Source organism: Myxocyprinus asiaticus, chromosome 9, assembly GCF_019703515.2.
Source record: "Myxocyprinus asiaticus isolate MX2 ecotype Aquarium Trade chromosome 9, UBuf_Myxa_2, whole genome shotgun sequence".
Lineage (NCBI taxonomy): Eukaryota > Metazoa > Chordata > Actinopteri > Cypriniformes > Catostomidae > Myxocyprinus > Myxocyprinus asiaticus.
This window is the reverse complement of record NC_059352.1, coordinates 1,282,254-1,305,000: the sequence shown is the minus strand read 5'-3', so window position 1 is coordinate 1,305,000 and position 22,747 is coordinate 1,282,254. Positions and strand designations below refer to the sequence as shown.

Here is a 22,747-nt window from a genome sequence, read left to right as displayed (position 1 = left end):
TGTGAATTTTTAAATAATATCAAACTATAGAAAGTCAGATTTTTTTCATCAAATAGTTTATTATGTTTCCAGGAGTGTTGATTATTCATGTTTTTGAGATGTTACAGACATTACATCAGAAATGATCATAATTAATTCTGATTCAAAGTAATGTCCAGCATCATCCAATCACTGTCAACCATGTTAAAATAAAATGATACATTATAAATTCTGAATCTATGTATTGATTATCATTGTCACATGTCTGTCAAACATGTTGAGTGATCCAAACATCATCTGCAGCCTGAAACTGAACTTTTGATCTGATTTTAGGAGTGAATGCACTTAACTGCATAGAGAGCTATAGGATGCTCCCTTGCTCCCTATTTAGTGAATGACTTAACCTCCAGTGTGCTGTCTGTCTGCACTGGTCTCAGAACAGTTTGAAATGCACCTTATTTTCATCCTAACTCCATATAAAGCCTCTGAAAGCACACATTTTTTAATTTTAATTTTTTTTTTTTGGCTAACTCTTGAGTTTGTGTAGGATTCGGTGTTGTGCTGGGAGCCGGACGTTTGCTGGATTCCATCTCTAAAATAACGTTACTTAGTGTTGCAGTTTGTTGTCGCTGTTGAAAAGTGGAAGAGAAGCTATTACTGTCTGAGGCAAGGCTCTCGGGAGCGCGCATAAGTGACCCGCTCCCTTCACATGAAAATCAGTCTACTGGCTTTAACAGGCAACCTAGGATGTCCTGGAAGGGCTCATTTTTTAAGTTGCATTACAAGCCGTTCACACATTGGCAAAAAAAGGCGAATATTACGTGAAAATTGTTACATATTGCACTTTTAATAAAAATTATGGTTTTCCAACAGTAACCAGTTTAACCATGGCATTTGTAGTAAAAATCATAATAACCACAATATAAACATGGTTACTGTTACAATATATAGTAAAATCATGGTCACTATATGTAACTATAGTGTTACTGTTATAAAACCACAGTTAATTATATCAAAACCATAATTTCTGTTCAGAAAACAACGGTGACAGCAGTTACTACAATATTGCTATAGTAAAACCATGGTTCATTTTCGTCAGGGTCCTTAACTAAAAAACAAACTAACATTTTCTCTAATGACTAAATCAACATTTTAACTTAATACCTGCACTATTACGCTACATGCATCAACATAAAGTGCACTTCAAATTAATCTTAACATATATTCAATATTCGGAAGCTGTACATCACTATAAAAGGAATAACCTTGCTATTAGAATGCATACAAGAAGGGATGTTGTGTTAATGCTGCTTGAGTATTTTAATCATACGTGGAAATCCCACATGAATTCCCCAAACGCTTAAGTTCTTGTTTCATGTCTGTCCGAATTGGCACTGGAAGGGAGTGTGTGCCATTTTGGCTCTCCTGCGGCTCTTTCCCTGGGTGATGTTGGTGTAAATGATTAATCATGTATCAGTGTATTACTATAACGGCATTTTAAAGCCATTAATCAAAGGAACTTGCGTGCACATTTTAAATAAACCCTTGTACGCATTATTGACAAATATTGCCAGTGTACAACACCCGTGTTGATCGATGTCTGCAAACAGTGCCTGTTTTGTAAACTTTAAAAAAAATATATATTTTTTTATTTTATTTAAAAATGTATTTTCTCCCCAATTTGGAATGCCCAATTCCCACTACGTAGTAGGTCCTCGTGGTGGCGCTGTTACTCGCCTCAATCCAGGTGGCGGAGGACAAGTCTCAGTTGCCTCCGCTTCTGAGACCGTCAATCCGTGCATCTTATCACGTGACTCGTTGTGCATGACACCGCGGAGACTCACAACATGTGGAGGCTCATGCTACTCTCCGCGATCCACGCACAACTTACCACACGCCCCATTGAGAGCGAGAACCACTAATCGTGACCACGAGGAGGTTACCCCATGTGACTCTACCCTCCCTAGCAACCGGGCCAATTTGGTTGCTTAGGAGACCTGGCTGGAGTCACTCAGCACACCCTGGATTCAAACTCATGACTCCAGGGGTGGAAGTCAGCATCAGTACTCGCTGAGATACCCAGGTCCCTGTAAACATCTTTTGACCATCACTGTTGTAATTGACTGCCCCCTCGTGCCACCCCCTCGTGCCTCGTACCACCCCCCCACAAGATGCTGCCCTGGGCAATTGCCCATGTCGCCCATGCCTAAATCTGCCACTGCACGAGGTTATTGTCTATATGTAGAGTTTTGTGTTTGGCTTTACATGGAAGAAACTGTAAGTGAGAGAAGGTAGTGGCCTTCAATATAAACAACTGAATTGTCCTGAAAGGTGACATCAGATTATATCCAAGTCGTAGTTCCTGTTTGTGGTCAAAGACATTCTGTTCTAGGTTTGGGAATTGTAAGGAATTTTACAATTCTGATTCCTCTTAACGATTCCAGTTCCTTAACAGTTCCAGTAACGATTCCAGTAATTCTTTTAGTACTTTTTTTTTTTTTTTTAAAGAATGATTTAGAAATGAGAATATACTACCCTCTGCTGTCTGTTACCAACATTTCTTATTTAATTTCGAGTTGGACATTCATAACTTGCACATCAGTATAATGGGGCTTTTCCACTGCACGGTACGGCTCGACTGGACTCTGCCTCTGCTCGCTTTTTGGGGGTTTTCCACTGTGGATAGTACCTAGCAGCCGGAGTGGTTCAAACAGAAGAAAGTGGAAATGGTTTGACCAAATGGACGCTATCTATGGCAATAGACTGGCGAGCAATGGGAGGGAGAGTGCCCTGGACTCGGCCATGGCGTTTAAGGAGTCCACGATGGAGGATGGTACGTTTGGTTACATTAACTCTATATTCTGCTTGAAAGCTTCACTTTATTTAGTTATATCCTCCATTGCTCCTTTGTTGTGTGTCTGTGTTGCGTTTAAGATGATGTCACGGCAGTAGAGGCTGCGCAACTATGACGATCAGCCTATAATCCCACCCACATTGAGGCGGCACTAAACTGCAGTGGAAAAGCAAGCTCAGAAAAGTAAAGCGAGCAGAGTCGAGTCGAACCGTAACATGCAGTGGAAAAGTGCCAGAAGATTACTTGTATACTGGAAGCGCTGTATGTTTCACGCTGTAGATTCAAAAGTACCGGCTCAACAGAGTATTTGAGGACGGTGTTCCAGCCACGTTGGAAAATTGCACGCTGGAGAACTGTTAACAGAACCGAAAGTCATGAAGATCATACGATTCCGGTATTTTTTTTAAAGAATGGAACCGGTTCTGAACAAGATTTGTTTCTCGGTTCCCAACCCTATTCTCTTCCCTCTGCTAATACATAGGCAAACAACTTCAGAAATGAGAAAAATCAATCTGTGCTGAATTATTCACAAGTGTGGTTGCTGGTTGGTGTAAGTACAGAAACACTTAATTATCAGCGTTTTTTTGTTTCACTGATGAATACTGCCGTTCTGACTCTCGTATGAGTCCTGTTGACTAGTGGTTGAATGTGGATATGTAACACAATTTAATATAGTAAATAACAAACATAAATTGCTAAAAATGTAAACTCTTATTTAGCACTATATTTACACAAGTTCACACAAAACGACAAAAATAATATTGTATTTTAAATGGTAGATAGCATTTTCTTCAGATTTCTGTTTAGTCAACCAGTTTTAGTAATTTAGTTGCACATGAAGAAATTGTTAATATATTAGGAAGGAAGAAATAACAGTACACTTAGTAGTCCAGCAACCATGGATGGCACGTCTACGCTAGCAATCGCATTTACTCCAAAAATACTGAATCAAACCAATTGTACATACAGTGCATAGTGAATAAGACATTTACTTATAGCACACAAGAAGCGCTTTTACTTTGTGCTGCATCTGAAAATGTAGGCAACTGACTTGCTGCCTAATCAGTTAATGGCTTAACTGACAGCTGTTTTGAATGAATGGAACTCTTAAGGAAACTGGTCTCTGAACAGTTTGAAAAGCACTTTATTTTCATCGTACTTCCGTATACAGCCTCCGGAGGCAGCATTTTCCTGATTTCAGATGCAGCCTTGAAGTTGCACTCACGCGCTTGTGCTGATCCAGCGCAAACCTCAAGCTCCTGGCAGTTTAAACGGCCTGGATCACCTGCTTGGATTGTCACGGAATGACCGTCATGATTTGTGAATCAGAGGAACTTTTGATCCTGAAGTTTTTGATTCTCGCTGATAGAATGCACGCTTCAGAGATATTAGATGAGCGCTCTGGGAAGAAAATGCTGGATTTTCATGTGGTTTGTGAATGACATCCATTTAGATGAGATATCTGCATATTTGCAGATGGTATATATTAGTAGTTTTATTATTATTTGTCTTTTTATCATTAGACAAGAAAGTTAAAAGTGACGGGGAACTGCTGGGGAGAGGCTGATAGAATACGTGCTTTAGAGGTTAATAAATGAGCGCTCCACAGGACGCTGGATCTGCTAAATTTTTGTGAGGTTGGTTTATTACATCTGTTTAAACGAGATATGCGCATATTTGTAGACGTTATATGATATTAGTTTTATTGATATTTGCCTTTTATCATTAGACAAGACAGTTAAAATTTACAGGAAACTGTTGAGGAGAGAGAGGGAGAATTAAACAGATGAGAACTTTAATATTATGAGCTCAAACGTGTTATTGTAGTAACACGATCGCACGTAACAACAAAACGAACTGCGACTGGTCGTTTACATGTCTCGGTCATTTCACATGCAAGCAGCCTATTTTTATGTTGCTGATGCAGATAATTGATTAAGTCAGAATATCAGCCGATTTATCGGCCTCGTTAATATATCATCGACCACTACGGTTGACCCTGTTTTACAGTTCATGGTTTTATCTACAATCAGTTTGTGCTGTTTACATTGTCATGATTACCAGTATATTGGGATTTATTACTCTGAGATGGTTAATGTAAATCAGCCATAAGATGCTTTAGTAATGTAATGTAGAAAAATGATGGAATAAATATTTTTAAGGGGTAATTCAACCAAAAAAGAAAATTGTCATCATTTACTCACCCTCATGTTGTTTCAAACTGGTATGATGTTTTATTCTCCTGTGGAACATAAAATGAGATATTAGCCAGGATGCTGATGCAGGGCTGAAACGATTAGTCGACGTTATCGACAACATCGACAATAAAATTTGTAGACGAATTTTAAAATTTTAGTTGTCGAATAGTTATTTGATCTCATTTAACGCATCATGAGATCATTTGAAACACTTATGATGACACGCGAGAACAGCACTGCCACCCACGTATGAATGAAGAGAGGAAGAAAACGCAGCTAACGGTCCAGACACACTCCAAACTTTCCAAACAGCCTTAAAGGTGATGTTGTACTTACTCTTTTGCACACATGTGCCAAAACGCGTGCAATTTGCTTAAATGAATAAGAAATTCAGATCTGGTGTAAACAAGAAACTAATTGAGCCAAAGCGATTTGAGAAAAACTGTAAGTCGAGGCACAAGCTGAAAAGTCGGTTTAAGAGCTAATGATTAATCATTTCAATAATCGACCGAATAGTCGAATAATCTTTCTAATTATCGTTAGATTAGTCAGTTATCAAAATAATCGTTAATTGCAGCCATACTTTGATGGCACCTTTATTCCATACGTGGACAGTGAATGGTTACTGAGGCTAGCATTCTGGCTAATATCTCATTTTTTGTTCCACAGACCAAATATGTACATGATTGGAACAACATGAGGATGGAAACACATATGCATTATATTGTAATTCTAAACAATGTTTAAATTGCAATTGTGGTAAAGCTGAAGTATGTAACTTTTTCTTCCATCCCAGTTTAATATGCAGAGACAACTATAAATAAGCCATTCATAGGACAATTTTCTGTGTCTCTGTGGTGTTTTTAAAATTCCTGTTTGTTTTGAGCGATCCACTTAGACCCGCCCCACAAATATTACTCAGCCAGTGGCATGAGTTGGGGGCGGGACGATCTGACTGTTTGAACACTAGCAGGCGAGGGTTGGCTTCAGCAGCTGTTTTGAAAACTTTTTTTTGCTATTCTGTTTGGTGGCGCTAGTGACGCAGAAATTACGTACTTCAGTTTTAATTTAGTTGAATATTATACTCTGCTATACTCGAATTCCCTGTGATCATTCTACACCTGTCAGTTTAATGCAGCCATCCTATTTTAAAGAATGATGTCCATAGGGGGCCTTGGTAGCTCAGTGACTATTGACGCTGACTATCACCCCTGGAGTCGCGAGTTCGAATCCAGGGCATGCTGAGTGACTCCAGTCAGGTCTGCTAAGCAACCAAATTGGCCCGGTTGCTAGGTAGGGTAGAGTCACATGGGGTAACCTCCTCGTGGTCGCTATAATGTGGTTTTCGCTCTCAGTGGGGTGTGTGGCGAGTTGAGCGTGGATGCCGCGGAGAATAGTGTCGCCCTCCACACGCACTACGTCTCCGCGGTAACGCGCTCAACAAGCCACGTGATAAGATGCGCGGATTGACGGTCTCAGACGCGGAGGCAACTGAGATTCGTCCTCCGCCACCCGGATGGAGGCGAGTCACTACGCCACCACGCCACCACGAGGACTTGGAGCGCACTGGGAATTGGGCATTCCAAATTAGGGAGAAAAGGGGAGAGGAAAAATAAAAGAATGATGTCCGTAAACAATTTGAGTGTTTTAAATTGTTTTCCAACTTATTATCAGACCCACACAGGATCTACACCCGCATAACAAGGGCTCCAGACTGCGACTAAAATGGTCGCAAATGCGACCAAAAATAAATGATTGCAACAATAATTTAAACTCTAGTCGCAATTAGCGACAGTCGGGATGTGTGCTTTGATATGCGGTTTCATCAGATGTCATCTTGTGAGTTATTGAATATATCTTTAGAGCGCTAGTGTGTGTATCTCAAAAATTATAATTGTGTCTTAATATCCCAACACTTTGACTTCTCATATTTATTACTTTTTTAATCTAATAATTGACAAAATGATGACTTTGTATCTTTGTAGCACTTTTTTTTAATGTGGAAGAAATGGGCTTCCAAAGCTCTCAGCTCCATTTAAATTATTGTACCATTTTCAAATCCATTCCACAGAATTGCACAGATTTCCCCCTAAATTCAGAGCAGAAAATGTAATGTGAATGCACAGAAAAGTCTGCCGATTCTGTCTTGGCCTAGTGATGAGATGGTAAATTAATTATTGTTGCCTCCAGCATATTGTCCAGAACTACTGTTTGTCACCATTGCAGCCTCAATCAGCTCACCCTTGAATTATAATTTAGCATACCTGTTGAATCAAAAATCTGTGCCAGCTGGGCACCACTGGCACTGCTTGTGAATGTACCTACTTTATTAAAAAACAATTTGAATTACATTTTGAGTAACACAATTCTTCAAAACATTTGTATACTTCAGTAATTTAGTGTAGGTTCTTGACTAATGCTTTTTTAATTTTTTTATTTTATCCCCTTTTTCTCCCAATTTTGGAATGCCCAATTCCCACTACTTACTAGGTCCTTGTGGTGGCGCAGTTACTCGCCTCAATCCGGGTGGTGGAGGACAAGTCTCAGTTGCCTCCGCTTCTGAGACCGTCAATCCGCGCATCTTATCACATGACTCGTTGTGCATGACAACGCGGAGACTCACAGCATGTGGAGGCTCATGCTACTCTCAGCGATCCACGCACAACTTACCACACACCCCATTGAGAGCGAGAACCGCTAATCGTGACCACGAGGAGGTTACCCCATGTGACTCTACCCTTCCTAGCAACCGGGCCAGTTTGGTTGCTTAGGAGACCTGACTGGAGTCACTCAGCACGCCCTGGATTCAAACTCGTGACTCCAGTGGTGATAGTCAACGTCAATACTCGCTGAGATACCCAGACCCCCTTAATGTATTTTTAAAAAACAATAAAACTCTGTTAGATTAAATCCCTCATAGCAACTTATGTTGCCGTACTTTTATAACACACACAATTAGATGTGATTGAAATGGGGCTCGTGGATTCAGTTTCCGTCGAATCATTTAGAACTGAATCGTGATTCATAAACCCTCCAACCACCTTACACAGGATGAGATTTGTCTAAAGTTGCACTTTTTGCACAGTAATATTGTCTAAACAAATGTGGTTTGAAGTAAAAGCATTTGCGGATCTGTTTGGCGCAGTCCTCCCACATATACCGATGCATGTGAGATGAAGCATGTTCACACACATATTTAGCTGGAAGGGCTGCTGTATTATTGATAAGGAGCCGTTTCATTATGTTTTCATGTGTGTTTGTCGGGTTAAACATGGCGTATAGTCCGGATTTAGTGCTGATTGCAGTTTTCGAATTGTCCTGCGTGTTTTTATGGTTGTGTAATGATGTGTGTGTGTGTGTTAGTTTGTGTGGTTTTATGGTGGTTTACAGCAGCGATTTGAAGAGCTATTTATAGACGCCTACTGGAGCAGCGAGCATGTGCTGTGCCACCCTCCCTCGCTCGCAATCTCTCTTGCCCGCTCATCACTGCCTCTCATAGCCGTGATGCTGTTAGATTCTCACACCTTCCTTTCCCTCTTTTCCTCTAATTCCTGCTTTCCTTTCATCTGTTGTGTATTCTCTCTCTCTCGTCCTCATTTGCTGTTGCCTCGTTTTTCTTTGCTTTCTGCACGACCACCCCTTTCTATCTCTTTCTCTCCTCCCTCCCCATGGATTTCTGCTTGTTAATCATTAATGGTAGCTGGATGGCAGTGACTGGGGCAGCACTGAGAATCGGAGCGCTTATGGTGGTAAAGCACCTTGCCAGGCTGTCGGTTATCTGCCATGAGACAGGACAGAGAATAAGACATCCCGCCATGACAGACAGACAGATCCAAACTGGCTGGCAGGGGCGGGCTCATTGGCACAGTAGGTGGATGATGAGAATTTTATATATAGCAAAACTATATATCTTCAATTTGGCTAGTGGGATATTCCGTGTCAAATTGGCCAAATTCAGAACATTCCCCCCTACTAAAATATTTTATGTCATTAATAGTTAATACTAATAACGACTAATTGTTTATGTAGTTTCTCTCTCTATTCTCTTTTCCTTTGGCACTGTTAAGGAGATCAGCCAGTGCAGTTGACAAAATGAGCACCCCTGGCAGAGTAAAAGATCTTGTAATTGTTCAAACGAAGATTGCGAGTAATGGAAAATATTTTATTTTGATATAGGACAAGATAAACGACAGTAGCTTCACACCATGTGACTCACATTTGGTTTTCAACCACTGAAAATGGGTAAACTTTAGCAATTTACAGATGGAGCCACACTGACAATCCCATATCTCTGGGATTTAACCAAATGGGGCCTTAAAAATGAAGGTACAAAAAGGAAAGTTTGTGCTGAAACGGAATCTATAAGGATTGTACAATATATAATATATATATATATATATATATATTTTTTTTTTCCTTTTCTCCCCAATTTGGAATGCCCAATTCCCAATGCGCTCTAAGTCCTCATGGTGGTGTATTGACTCGCCTCAATCCGGGTGGCGGAGGACGAATCTCAGTTGCCTGAGACCATCAGTCCGTGCATCTTATCACATGGCTTGTTGAGCGTGTTACCGTGGAGACATAGCGCATGTGGAGGCGTCACGCTATTCTCCGTGGCATCAACGCACAACTCGCCACACGCCCCACCGAGAGCGAGAATCACATTATAGCAACCACGAGGAGGTTATCCCATGTGACTCTACCCTCCCTAGCAACCGGGCCAATTTGGTTGCTTAGGAGACCTGGCTGGAGTCACTCAGCACGCCCTGGATTCAAACTCGTGACTCCAGGTGTGATAGTCAGCGTCAATACTCGCTGAGATACCCAGGCCCCCAGTATGATATCTTTAATACTTCTGGAGTTATAGGCACTCCAACTTTGGAAAAACGATGAAAAAAAAGAAGTGTTTTTTGCCATTTTTGGAATCCCGCCATTGGCAAATAATTTAACAACATTATTTTTACGTTTTTTAGTTTTTCGTTAACTATAATAACACTTGTTCAATGTCAGTGGCGGAGTTTTGCCAAACTTCCCAGGTTGTGTATCCAGCGCACAACGGTACAGGTTTGGGAAAAAGATTTATAAATAAAATGCGGGCACAGTACAAATTCGTTAAAAGGGCCATTGGACAAAGTGGTGCCCAAAGATATTACTTTCCTTGGTTCGGTGAACTTTCATAGACTCCGAGGCTGTTGGCCCCGGCTGGCCAGTTGATAGCCCTGACACGCACTGGCCCGATAGTGGAAAAGTGTCTACTGATTAGCTAGTTGGTTGTCAGTCCTAACCCCCCACCCATTAAGACTGCTCTCATCTCATAAGTGGCACAGATGAGGAAGAGGATGCGGCAGATGAAAGGCTGAAAGGCTGAAAGATGTGTGCTCTGAACAGTGTTTCCCTCAGTAATGCATCCCATCATAGATGGAGAGTTATGGAGCGTTCAGACCAGAGGCATCAAGAGCGTCAAATCGACCGGAAGTCATTCGTTTTCTATGGCAGCCAGCGTCTCTCGGCAGCGAGAAGCGGCGCGTCCGTGGCCGGCGCGTCTTGGGCGTTGTGGGCGTCAGAGGAAAGTTCAAGTGCGGGCAACATTATGGTAATGAGCTTTGACGCGGTTCGGTGGCAACCTGTTGGAATATAGAAGTGCTCCGCTCTAGTGAGATTGTAGAGAACACAACAGTGTAAACTTTGGTTCCCACCAAACAATAGTTCCGAAGACAAAATGGAGAAGAAACTAATTATTGCCGTGGCGGGTTTTCCCATAATATACGATCTGTCCCTGTTTGCTTACAGGGATATAAATAAAACACATGATGCTTAGACAAAGGTGCCTGAAATTGTTGGTATGCCAGGTGAGTTGATGATGTGGATATTATGGTTTATATAATATTATATATAATATATTGCATGCTAATTCTGGCACCATAGCATGCAAAACCGTGCTGCCTGATCAATCGGTAACACATTTATACCATCAGCGTTTGTCTTAACACGATTTTTTTACCAGCTGCACATCACACATAGCCAAGAGCTTACAGATGTTGCTTGGTTTCGACATAGCCTGTAAAGAAGCTATTTATATTTAATTACTTTCTGCCATCGATCGATTTCTTACTTTCACATTAAAAAGATTTCATGAGGATATACGCTACTTGTGATCAGTCGGCAAGTCTGGATGTTTTGCGGCCCCTTTAAATATAGTTCACAAAACTAAGCGTTCCGAACGCACATTGCCGCCTATTTCAACTACGTCAGAGTGTCCACAAATCTTTGATAGTGTTGTTGGCAGGGCAGCCAGAGCGAATTTTGACGCTCTCGCCTCCTCTGGTCTGAACGCACGGTTAGAGCAAGAGATGCCGACAGCTCAAACATGCACTGCCATCTCAAGTTTCTATTGATTTACAATAAAGAGCCACGCTGGCCTGCCAACTGTTGACATGACCAAGAGTCCCTGACACAAAATTGTGTTGGTTTGACATAACTGCCAGGAGGTGTTTGCTTTTAAGATGGACACATGACATTAAAGCAATATCACACGAGCAAGAGTGCTGTATGGCCCTACGATTTGCCGCTTTCCGCGTGCCTCTGATTGAAACTTAACTAGACACTTGCTCTTGCCGCGTCCCATGTGTAACAGCCTTTACACTTTAGTTTATAATGCCACGAACACAAGTGATACAAGTGTTCTGAGACATCAGTACTCATGGAACGTCTCTCATCCAATCAGATTCGAGGACAGGAACTAACTGTTGTATAATGGTAAATAAGGACATAAATGGATCTTCCTCATCTTAGCTTGCCACTTTAGTGGTAGACAGCTTTAACACACACACATGGTTCAGTTTCCCTCATTAGCTCTTGCAGTATTGTATCAGAGTTTAAATAATTTTTTGTTCATCCTCGGGGACTCACTTCTCAGCACTACAGGCTGTTTGTTTGTTTACATATTTATTTCTTCATTATGTTGTTCTAATTGACCGTTACCTGTTTAAGTGTGTGTTTCTCTGATACCCTTCAGAATCCCCAAGCTGTACAGTGATGTCACTCATAACACCCTAATGCAGTGAAATACAGTGTGCGCAGTCCTCGTCTTGTTGTTTTCATGAGTGTCGAGGTTCTCATCAGTGAGAGAGAGCGAGGGAGGGAGAGAGAGGGTGAGTAAATGAGCGCATGCTCGTCCTTTGAGAGAGCGAGAAAGCGACTGTGCTTCATTCAGAAAAAGCAGGAGAGCGTCAGAATCGAAGCGAGGGAGGAACTAAGTGGAGAGGTGGAGATCTGTCTGTTCTCTGCGAGTGTGCCACTGCCTGAGATGCACATCAGAACCGCAAGTACCTGATGCGGGGAGGATATCAGGAATAGGTACATCACTCGATACAGTAAGGAGTGTGTGGTGCATATCTGCAAGCATGCATGCATTTGAAAACTCTTAGTAGAGTTATTTTAGTGATACCGTTATATTGCGTCTTGCATCTCTCTCTCCCGGTGCATGGAGGACCTTGAGTCACTTTACTCTCTCGGTTAAATGCGATCTTGAAATTGCACTACATCTCTGTCTGAAACGTTATCTTCGCAATTATGAGTAGATCCTTCGGTGCATTTTGGAAGATCATAAACCCTGTGATAGCCAGCAGAGGTGAGAGAGAGAGAGAGAGAGAGAGAGGAGAAATTAGGTCAAAGAGTTTGGGAGAGATGCAGTGAAGTTTGTGTTAGCGTTTTTTTTGTATTATTTATTTTTTTTAAATGCATCGACGTGTGTGCATGCTGTCGACCGCTGTTTTCAGACGCTCCAACTGCTTTGACATCATACGCTGACGTCAAATGGAGCTGGTGAATCTTCAGTATAATTGTGTTGTGGTGCATAATTATTTTCCCATTCATAATCGCTCACATCAGTTTGGTTGCAAAAATAGGGCAAGTTTGGATGTGAAAAATTCAATTGTTTCACTTGAAGGATACTAGGATAAGTTTGTTTCCACTAAACAGCCTTTCACTTGGAATCTCAGTGGAATTGATGCTAGAGATTTAACATGTTTTACATTGTACCGTTTTTAATTTAATTAGGCTTGTACGGTTGAAAGACTTTGGTGTGGGCCAGTCGGTTGTGGGTGTGTGTGTAGTGTTGTGTGGTCCCTGTCTGCCCACTTGTGTTCAGGTGGATACTCTATACAGAGCGACAGCGGGCGAAGTGGGCGAAGTGGGCAGGGTGTTTGCTGAGGTAATGAGGAATTCCCTTCTACTGTGTCCTTGCATCCTCATCCCCCCCAATCTGAGGGTGGATTGCTACAGGAACAAGGCATCATTCATGTCACTTTACAGATAAGAGGCATTTGCTTTGTGTGTGTGTTTGTGAGATATAGAGAGAGAGAGAGAGAGAGAGAGAGAGAGAGAGAGCGAGAGAGCGGGGGAGATGAATATGCATGGATTGATAACGGACATCAGGAGGAGGCAGTGGAAATGGCACATATGGGAAATTTCTGAAAACTTTCCTCATAAAGGTATCAGCCTTTTGCAGATATTGCCGTATATTTTATATTTATTTACGAACATCACACCACTTTAACCATTATTGTCAGTAAGATTTAAAAAGATTTCTACTGTTTTTATCAGTTTTGAAAGGTCCGGTCTGACCAATTCCACCACCCTCCATCTCTGGAGGGGAAACGCTGCCCTTCTGGCTGTTCTGTCAGCCAGTGGTCCACCCTGCCTTCTGTGAACCTGGGGGTAGATACGACGGGAGGCATGGGGAGAGGGAAAGGGCGAGCAGAGACACAGAGAGAGAGAGAGAGGGAGAGACGGAGAGAGAAGAACTTGCTCGCCAGCTTCCGGACGCGCTGTCGCCCGACCCTCAACCGCTCCTCCGCCGTCTGGCAGACGCCAGCTCGCTCCTCCCCAGCGGATGGCAGCGAGTCCTCCGTCCCCTAGCGGAGCTGCTCCTCCACTTCTTCGGCGGACAGCAGCGGTTCTTCCGGCTCTCGGCGGCCGGCAGCAACCCTTCCGTCCCTAGGCAGACGGCCGTGGCTGCTCCCCTGGTGGATGGTAGTGGCGAGGACTCCCTCCTCCCTCCCAGGTTTCAGCACCACTGTAACAGATAAAGGACGGGCAAGGAGGCGGCGGGAACCGGCTGAACAGTAAACAAAGTTTAATAAGAAACTCAACATAAAACAAACACAGACACACATGCATCTTGGCCATGTGCGTCTCTCTCTATCTCTCAAACTGGCGCCTCCGTCGCCCCTTCATCTCACTCTCCTGCTGATCAGCTGATTCAGCGCCGGCTGTGCATCATCACAGCCTGGCCACGCCCTCCTCCTCATCACACGAATGAATTGTGTTTTTGTAAAGTTTGATCCGAATGGTGTACACTCGCATGAGATGAAGCCTACTCATAATAGTTTTCTATAAAAAGTGTTTTATTCTACATGGTGCTGGTCACCCCCTTCAATGTTCATGGACATCCTAAATTTGATCATCAAAAACTATACTAATCTTTCCTTTACCTCGACATTCTGTATTGCTAGATAATTGAGGTTTATTTTACTCTAAGCAATTCTCTAATAAAGGTAATAACTGTGTTTAGAAACAACGTGAAACGTAGACCGTCTCCAAAGATGATTGATACGAGGGACAATAATAATCTGTCCATAACAGTAGAAGCATGTTCACTAGGCAAAGCAATTATATTATAGTAGGAATAAATAACTTTTGAAATTACCTCAAACTCTGACATTTTCCAGATGCAAATGATATTCCAGAGCTGGCGGGGGCAGCAGAGATGATCATGCTGATCCACAGCGATAGATGGCAGTATAGCGTCTAACACCACTGTCACATCGGTACTTAAAGTACACGAAGAAGAGCGATGATAACGCTAGCTAGAGAACTACTGAATGCCCCTTTAAAGGAACAGTAAGCAATTCCGTTATGTACGATAAAATCACCAGCCTCCTTCGGAAACGTGCAGACCTCTTTGTAGCGACACATTATGCTTTTCAGCCACAGACGCCGTCTCCGCCTTCGGATGCGACAACATTTTTGTTCTCTGTAGTCCATCAGTCTTATTTGAAGTCGTTGCATACAATGTCGTTGAGTCTTGAGCAACTGCATAAATGTAAACATTTGCCCAAAAATTTTAAACATTACCAAACACAAATGTTCCGATACAAAATTATACCCCGCCATATTTTCAAATAAGAACCCTACATTTCCATTTTATTTCTCTAAAATAGATATGCCACAGACATCACCATTACCATCAGGGTCCGAAATTAACACCCGGCAAACGCCAAATGCGGGTACATTTTTCTATTTGGGCGGTGAATTTCGCAGCGTCACACGCCACTCTATCAGTTTGTGTCAGCTTGTAAAATAATTTTACACGCTCCAGTTTTGTCCTCAAGGGGGCTCTGCAGGCCTACAGTCAGCAAGGTCACAGGTGTTTACATAGAAATTATATTTAAGCAAAATTTTAATAGATCAACCCTGTTTGTATACTTTGGGCATTTGAAAAAGAAGTTGGCATCTTTCCAACTGTAATCACGCATTGCTCTACACTCCTCCCGGCGTTGCCTCAGGCCGGGGAGCCCCCGGCATGACGTACATCACCTTAAGCCCCGACTGCCGGCGGGTCCTCCCCGCCTTCCTCGACCTGGGAGGAGACAGGAGGGGAAAAAAACAACAACAAACACAAAATGGCGAGGGAAAGGCCAACACGGAGCGACAGACAGAGAGAGAGAGAGAGGAGAGAGAGAAAAAAGAAACTCACCGGTTCTCTGATGCGCCGTCGCGTGGTCCCCGATCACTACTCCACCCTCTCAGGTGGACTGCAGCCGCTCCTCCCCGGGCGGACCGGAGTCAAACCTCCAACCCCCAGCGGACAGAACGCCCCTCCACGTTCCCGGCGTCCCGTGGGGACTCTCCTCCGCCCCTGGCAGCGGCCCTACCACTCCAGGCGGTCGGGGAGTCGCTTCCCTCCTCCCCCCGCGGACGGCGGTCTTCTCTCGACCCCTCCGCGTTCCCGGGGGACGGCAGGGCACTCCTCCGCCCCCGGCAGCGGCTCCCTCGCTCCAGGCGGTCGGGGAGTCCCGTCCCCACTCGCCTCGCGGACTGCGTCCGTTCCCCGCGTCCGGGTGGTCGGGCTACTCCATCCCCCGTCGGACGGCAGCGGCGCTCCCCTGGGTGGACGGCAGTGTCGAGGACCCTGCGACGGGAATCCCTCCTCCTTCCCGGGTTTCGGCACCAGTGTAAGGGGAATCAGTGGAAAGGAGGAGGCGAGAACCGGCTTGACAACTTAAATAATAATTTAATAAACAACTTAAACAGAACACACAACCAAAAACACACAGTACAGCTGCCTGTAATTCTCTCTCTAACTGTCGTCCCCGGCCGCCTTTATCCCTCGCGCGCCCCATCAGGCTGATTGGGGACCAGGTGTGTCTCATTCCAGCCCGGCCCCGCCCTCCTCGGCTCTACACGCATATTTAAGATGATAGCGTTGCTGGTGTACTGAAAGCTAATTGACAATATATGGCACCTCTCTGGCGGATTTCTTGCATATTACTGGGTATGTACTGTTAGCAGTAAATCTTGAAGCAAGATGAAAGCATTAGGGGCGTTCATGCCATTGGGATAAAGGAGGAACCACTCTTGTGTTTCCAATGGACGTACGAGTATGTTTTAATTACCCACCCACCACACATTACAAGTTCTCTGGTAATGATCGCATTATAATTCAAACCGGCTGATTTTAATGACGTCCGGTTTCGTTAACGGTTCTATAACGTTCAAATTTCCGGCGATGCGGACAGAAAACCGGACTAAAATACTATGTGTTTCCTGTATTAGTATTAAGCACCGCAGCGACGCTCATTGCTACTGGATCTGCAGCTCAAGATGAGACAAAGCGCTACCTGTAGACCGATTCCCAAACAAATTATTCTTTTGAACCGGTTCTTTTTAGTGAATCAAAAAGACTTACGAATCAGTCGCGCTGACTAAATTTACTCACAACTGTTACTGTGACTGGTGGGCTAAAAAGTTCATTTCAGACCCTGATTACCATTGATCTGCATTCAATTTAATGCCCAAATTTGGTTGAATTTAGTTATTCCTAAATGTGAGGGGGGCATGTCCCCCTTAGTCATAATGGTTGCTACGCCCCTGACTCCATTAGTCAGACAGTGGTTGAGTCAATGTTGCTGTGTTGAGCTGGTTGTGATGCAATGTTTCTCTGTATCTATAACGTAGCCTGTGAATTAGCTATCACTGAGATTATTCGCCTGCTGTTAGAGATTAATGGAGTGTTAGCAATATGGCTGGGCGATAAAACGATCTCGATATATTTATCGGAAAGTAAATCCTTGAAATCGACGATAAACTTGAGTAATTTTGTTCTACATCTAGACCAGAGGTGCACATTACATCGATCGCGATAGCGAGACTAAAAGATTAAATTTTTTATTTCCTCGCTTCTGTAGCCGCACGCTGTTTGACTGACAGGCGGCTTAAGTGTGTGCGCTTTACATGTGCAAAATTTATTTTGTGTTCCACAGAAACACAGATGGGTTTGAAACAACATGCGGGTGAATAAATGATGACACTTTTTGGGTGACATATCCCTTTAATTTATATAGCCAGCAAAATCATTGCATATACATCGTGAATATTTAATATATCGACCAGCCCCCGCGCGGAGACAAATGCATCTTTTCTTGCAGAGCCTCTTTTCTTCACCTGAGCCACACACATGCTCACAAAAACACACAGGATATTTTTGAACACTGTGTGTCTCTCAGCAGGGACGAAATGAAATGAGGGAAATGGAGAGACGTGACACAACGCTGTTCTCCTGAATAAAGTATCTGTGTCTATAAATAACACGCTGCTCTCATGGCCTGTTATTAAGCCACATTTTGAACTAATCGTTCACTATATTTCTTCCCACCGTATTTTCTGATTTACTGTCCATTTGAATAAATCAGATCAATGTTTGATTGCTTGGTTATGTTAAATGATGCTCACAAACCTGTTTGGAGAAGTTGTCATTTTCCCATATAGACTCACGGTTGGGTTTATTAGGGGTGTTTGCTAATTCAGTCATCACTATTACTTAAGGTTAGTGATTTGAACAAACCCATAACTGTACGTTTTAAACATTTTCGGAGAAAATGTGTAAATTTGCACAGATCCCATTTGGCAGTCCCCTCATGAATATTAATGAGCTTAATGAGTTTTGAATGACTTGTTGAACAGCTGACCACATGTGAAGAACTGCGTTACTGGACATATTGCTCATGATGACTCACGCAGCTTCTGAGAGGCCCAGTGACGAGACGCAAGATGTCCGAGCACTGAGTCAACATGTTCAGCTTGAAAATAAATATTTAGCCTTTTGTTATCGAGCTGTGAAACAGATTAGCACAGTCTCATTTAGCTCAATAGACTGAATACCATGCCAGCCCGGAGCCGAATTATGCCTCATGCCACACTATCCAATCAGTTTATAGTCATTGTGGTCAACCAACCAAATTGTTTAAAACATCCCTGGATTCCTTGGAAATTTGGGGGATTTTGTTAATACTTTTTCTTAAGAAAGATAAACAAATAATGATGAAAGACAAAATATTAAATGACTTTGAATATAAATTATTTTGTAAAGGTGGTCAAAATGACCATTTTCGCTAATGATTTTTCAACATTATTTGTACTTTTAGTCCACATTTGGTTTTCATCCATTTGAATGGGTAAAAATGTACAGAAGGAGCCACATTGGGAGCCCCATATCTCTGATTTATCCATATAGGGCTTTAAAAATGAAGATACAAAATGGAGGTTTTGCTGTGAACAAAATCTAAAAGGATATTGAGATAACTAAGACTTTTGGAGGTATAGGCACTCCAACGACATAAAACGTTTTTTGTTTTTTTCCTCCCATTTTTGGACTCCATTGACATATAATGCAACAAGGGATGCTGAAGTCAACTGATTTTAGTAATAGATTGACCTATCTCATATAAATAAAATAATGATGCTGTCACCTTTCTAAGGTTATTTATTTGACCTGTAGTTTTGTTTCAAAATCACAGGCAACATTTTTTATTTTGACCCCCCTGTACAAAATAATGGATTACTCCGTAAATTTTGATCAGTGGCATTTAAAAATTAGGCTTATACCACGGGTCTGCAATTATTTTTCAAGGAAATGCACGGCTATAAAGTAGTTCCAGGTCTTGACCGCATAACGGTTCCATATCACTTCGCCAAATTATTTCAGTTATTTCAAAGAGCCCTACAGGCTACCACAACAAAATAACCAGTTAAAATAAAGTCATTGGTTAAAGTAAATCGATTAAGAACGTCAAAACAATGTCTATAGTATCCTACATTTATTTAAATTTCGGTTAAAAAGAGCCCTCGCTGGGCCTGGGTATCTCAGCGAGTATTGATGTTGACTACCACCCCTGGAGTTCGCGAGTTCAAATCCCAAGGCGTGCTGAGTGACTCCAGCCAGGTCTCCTAAGCAACCAAATTGGCCTGGTTGCTAGGGAGGGTAGAGTCACATGGAGTAACCTCCTCGTGGTCGCTATAATGTGGTTCTCGCTCTCGGTGGGGCGCATGGTGAGTTGTGCGTGGATGCCGTGGGGAATAGCCTGAGCCTCCACGCGCTATGTCTCCGCGGTAACGCGCTCAACAAGCCACGTGATAATATGCGCGGATTGACGGTCTCAGACGCGGAGGCAACTGAGAGTCGTCCTCCGCCACCCGGATTGAGGCGAGTCACTACACCACCACGAGGACTTAGAGCGCATTGGGAATTGGGCATTCCAAATTGGGGAGAAAAGGGGAGAAAAAAAAAGAGCCCTCACCTTCCCTCGTCTCCCCTGCACTTACACGTGCTCACACGCTCACATACGCTCGCGCACGCACACACATATGCTCGTACACACATACGCTCGCACACGTGCAAACGCGCTCACACGCATACATACGCTCGCACACACACATGCTTGCACAAGCTCTCAAACGCACACGTACGCTCGCACTCACACATTTCTATGCCGAAAAGCAGCGCATCCTCCGTTGCTAGTTCTAACATGACATTTTCGAATTAGCAACGAAGGCTTGAACTGTATCAAAGTAAGGTACACTTGATCAATACAACAGTTTCTATATTATCTGAAATATCTGTGTGAAAAACCCTCGCTCTCCCCTTCTCACACACACACTCCCACACTCGTGGACACACATTATACGTGTAACACACACACTTAAGGCCCAAACATACTCCTGAGAGAAAAACAGAGTCAGCGTACTCCCGCATCTCAGTGGGGATGGAAAAAAGTTATTAAGGTTTACAACGGGAATATGGCGACACACATCTTTGCGATTTTGAAGCGATGTTTCTTCTGACGAGATCTGCAACAAAAAAAGATAATCCCAGAAGCGAGATATCAAATTTTCTCTCTTTCGATTCCTCAAATACAAACTCACGCACAAATGCACCACCTTGTTACTCCAGTAAGTCCTCGAGTAAAGCAGCGCAATCCTCCGTTGCTAGTTCTTTTTTCTTTTTTTCTTTATGATTAACATTTTTATTTTTTAAAACACAGAAAAACAAAACATCATTATAAATACACAAAATCAACTTTTAACAACCACTACCACCCCTCCTCCTCCCCAACCCCAACCGTTGCTAGTTCTAACGTGATGTTTTCGAATTAGCATCGAAGGCTCGGACTGTATTAAAGCAGGATGCTGAATCTGTGGCGGAAGAAAGTAGTTCCTCTCATAAGAGCGTTTTAGGGATGAAAACCAGAAAATGTCTTGAGATAATACCCTGAACGCTGCCTTAAGGTGTTGTAACCATGGTATAAGTGGAATAATTGACTCTGGCCCGTTAAATTGTTTAAAAATAATTGCGTTGTGACCGCATTACCACCTCGGGTGTGCATTATTTTTAAACGGTCCGTCGTCAATTATTCCTTACTTTCAGCATATTTATGTTTATCTTTCAAAAGTTTGACCCTTAAATGATGTTACAAAAGTGACTGAATTATTTGTTTTGTTTTCCAGTAGCAACATGTGATGATGTTGAAATTTCTTTTGTATTTTTTTACATTTAGCATTGTTTAAAATCTCTGGGGGTTATAGGTCAAACAGAACCTAATAGACATAATTTGAAAGGAAGTTTCTCAAACTCATTTAGGTTTGGCTTTGTCAGTGTAAAGCAACATATTGGTAAAACTTGTAAAAATCATGGTTTGAGGCCCAGACTATTTATTTCAGTAAAGTGAACTAATATAAAAATACTGATAGTTTATAAAAGTGTCGGAGTCTACAGTGGTGGTGTAGTTGTGTTTGAGGGTCTGTTTATCTGCACTGTCTGCGTATACTTGATAGCCGCTGTCTCCTTTGCATACTAATGAACAACCGTGGGAAAAAGCTGTATAAAGAGGGTGTGTGTGTGTGTGTGTGTGTGTGTGAGAGAGAGTGAGGCTGAGGAAAATCAATACTAACCCATGAGAGCTGTTTGCTGTGTAATTTGCTTCAAAGTCATCAGGTTCACTGCTTTCTCATGTATAGTCCTAATGTTATATCAGCGGATATTATGTTAATCATAAATAATGTTGGCCTAATTATTGAGGTATTATGCCAACAAAAGCACATATGCATGTATAGTGGCAAGAAAAAGTATGTGAACCCTTTGGAGTTACCTGCATTTATGTGTAAATTTGTCATCTTCATCTAAGTTACAATAATGAACAAACACAGTCTGTTTTAACTTATAGCACACAAATTATTGTATTGTTCTTGTACATATTCAAACATTCACAGTGTAGGTTGGAAAAAAATTATGTGAACCCCTAGGCTAATGGCATCAACAAAAGCTAATTAGAGTCAGGAGTTGGCAAACCTGGCATCCAATTAATAAAACGAGATTGGAGGTGTGGGTTAGAGCTACTTTGACTTATAAAAAGCACTCAAATATTGAGTTTGCTATTCACAAGAAGCATCTGTTGACGTGGACCGTGCCTCGCAAAAAAGATCTCAGAAGATCTACGATCAAGAATTGTTGCTGTATAAAGCTGGAAAGGTCCACAGTTACAGAAATTGTCTATAAATGGAGACGATTTAGTACTGTGGGTACTCTCCCTAGAAGTGGCCGTCCAGTCAAGATGACTCAATGGTAACACCGCAGAATGCTCAATGAGGTTAAAAAGAACCTTAGAGTGACAGCTAAAGACTTGAAGGAATCATTGGAACTGGTTAACATCTCTGTTCATGAATCTACTATACTGAAAACATTAAACAGGTATGGTGTCCATGGCAGGACACCACGAAGGAAGCCACTGCTTTCCAACAAAAACATTGCTGCTGCCTGAAGTTTGCCAAAGACCACCTTGACACTCCACAACGCTACTGGGAAAATGTTTTGTTGACAATGAAACTAAGGTTGAATTGTTTTGGAAGAAAACGCAGCACTACGTATGGCATAATGCATACCAACATGAAAACATCATCCCAATGGTGAAGTACGATGGAGGGAGCATCATGATTTGGGGCTGCTTTGCTGCTTCGGGGCCTGGACCACTTGCCATCATTGAAGGAAAGATGAATTCCCAAGTTTATCAAGATATCGTACAGGATAATGTCAGGGTGGCTGTGTGCCAGCTGAAGCTCAGTAGAAGTTGGGTGATGCAGCAGGACAATGACCCTAAACATC

At 42.5% G+C, this 22,747-nt stretch overlaps 1 protein-coding gene across 8 annotated transcripts in view; it reads left to right on the top strand.

Annotated features, from left to right (window-relative positions):
• LOC127445764 (R3H domain-containing protein 2-like) overlaps positions 1-22,747 on the top strand; it is a 76,533-nt gene that overhangs the window by 1,931 nt on the left and 51,855 nt on the right. Inside the window, exon 1 of one of the 8 annotated variants that reach the window (XM_051706057.1) lies at positions 12,368-12,387. The exons of the other annotated variants lie outside the window; for them this stretch is intronic. The gene's annotated coding sequence lies outside the window, so the exon portion shown is untranslated. Of the gene's footprint in view, positions 1-12,367; positions 12,388-22,747 lie in introns of those variants that run through there. 8 annotated transcript variants of the gene reach the window in all.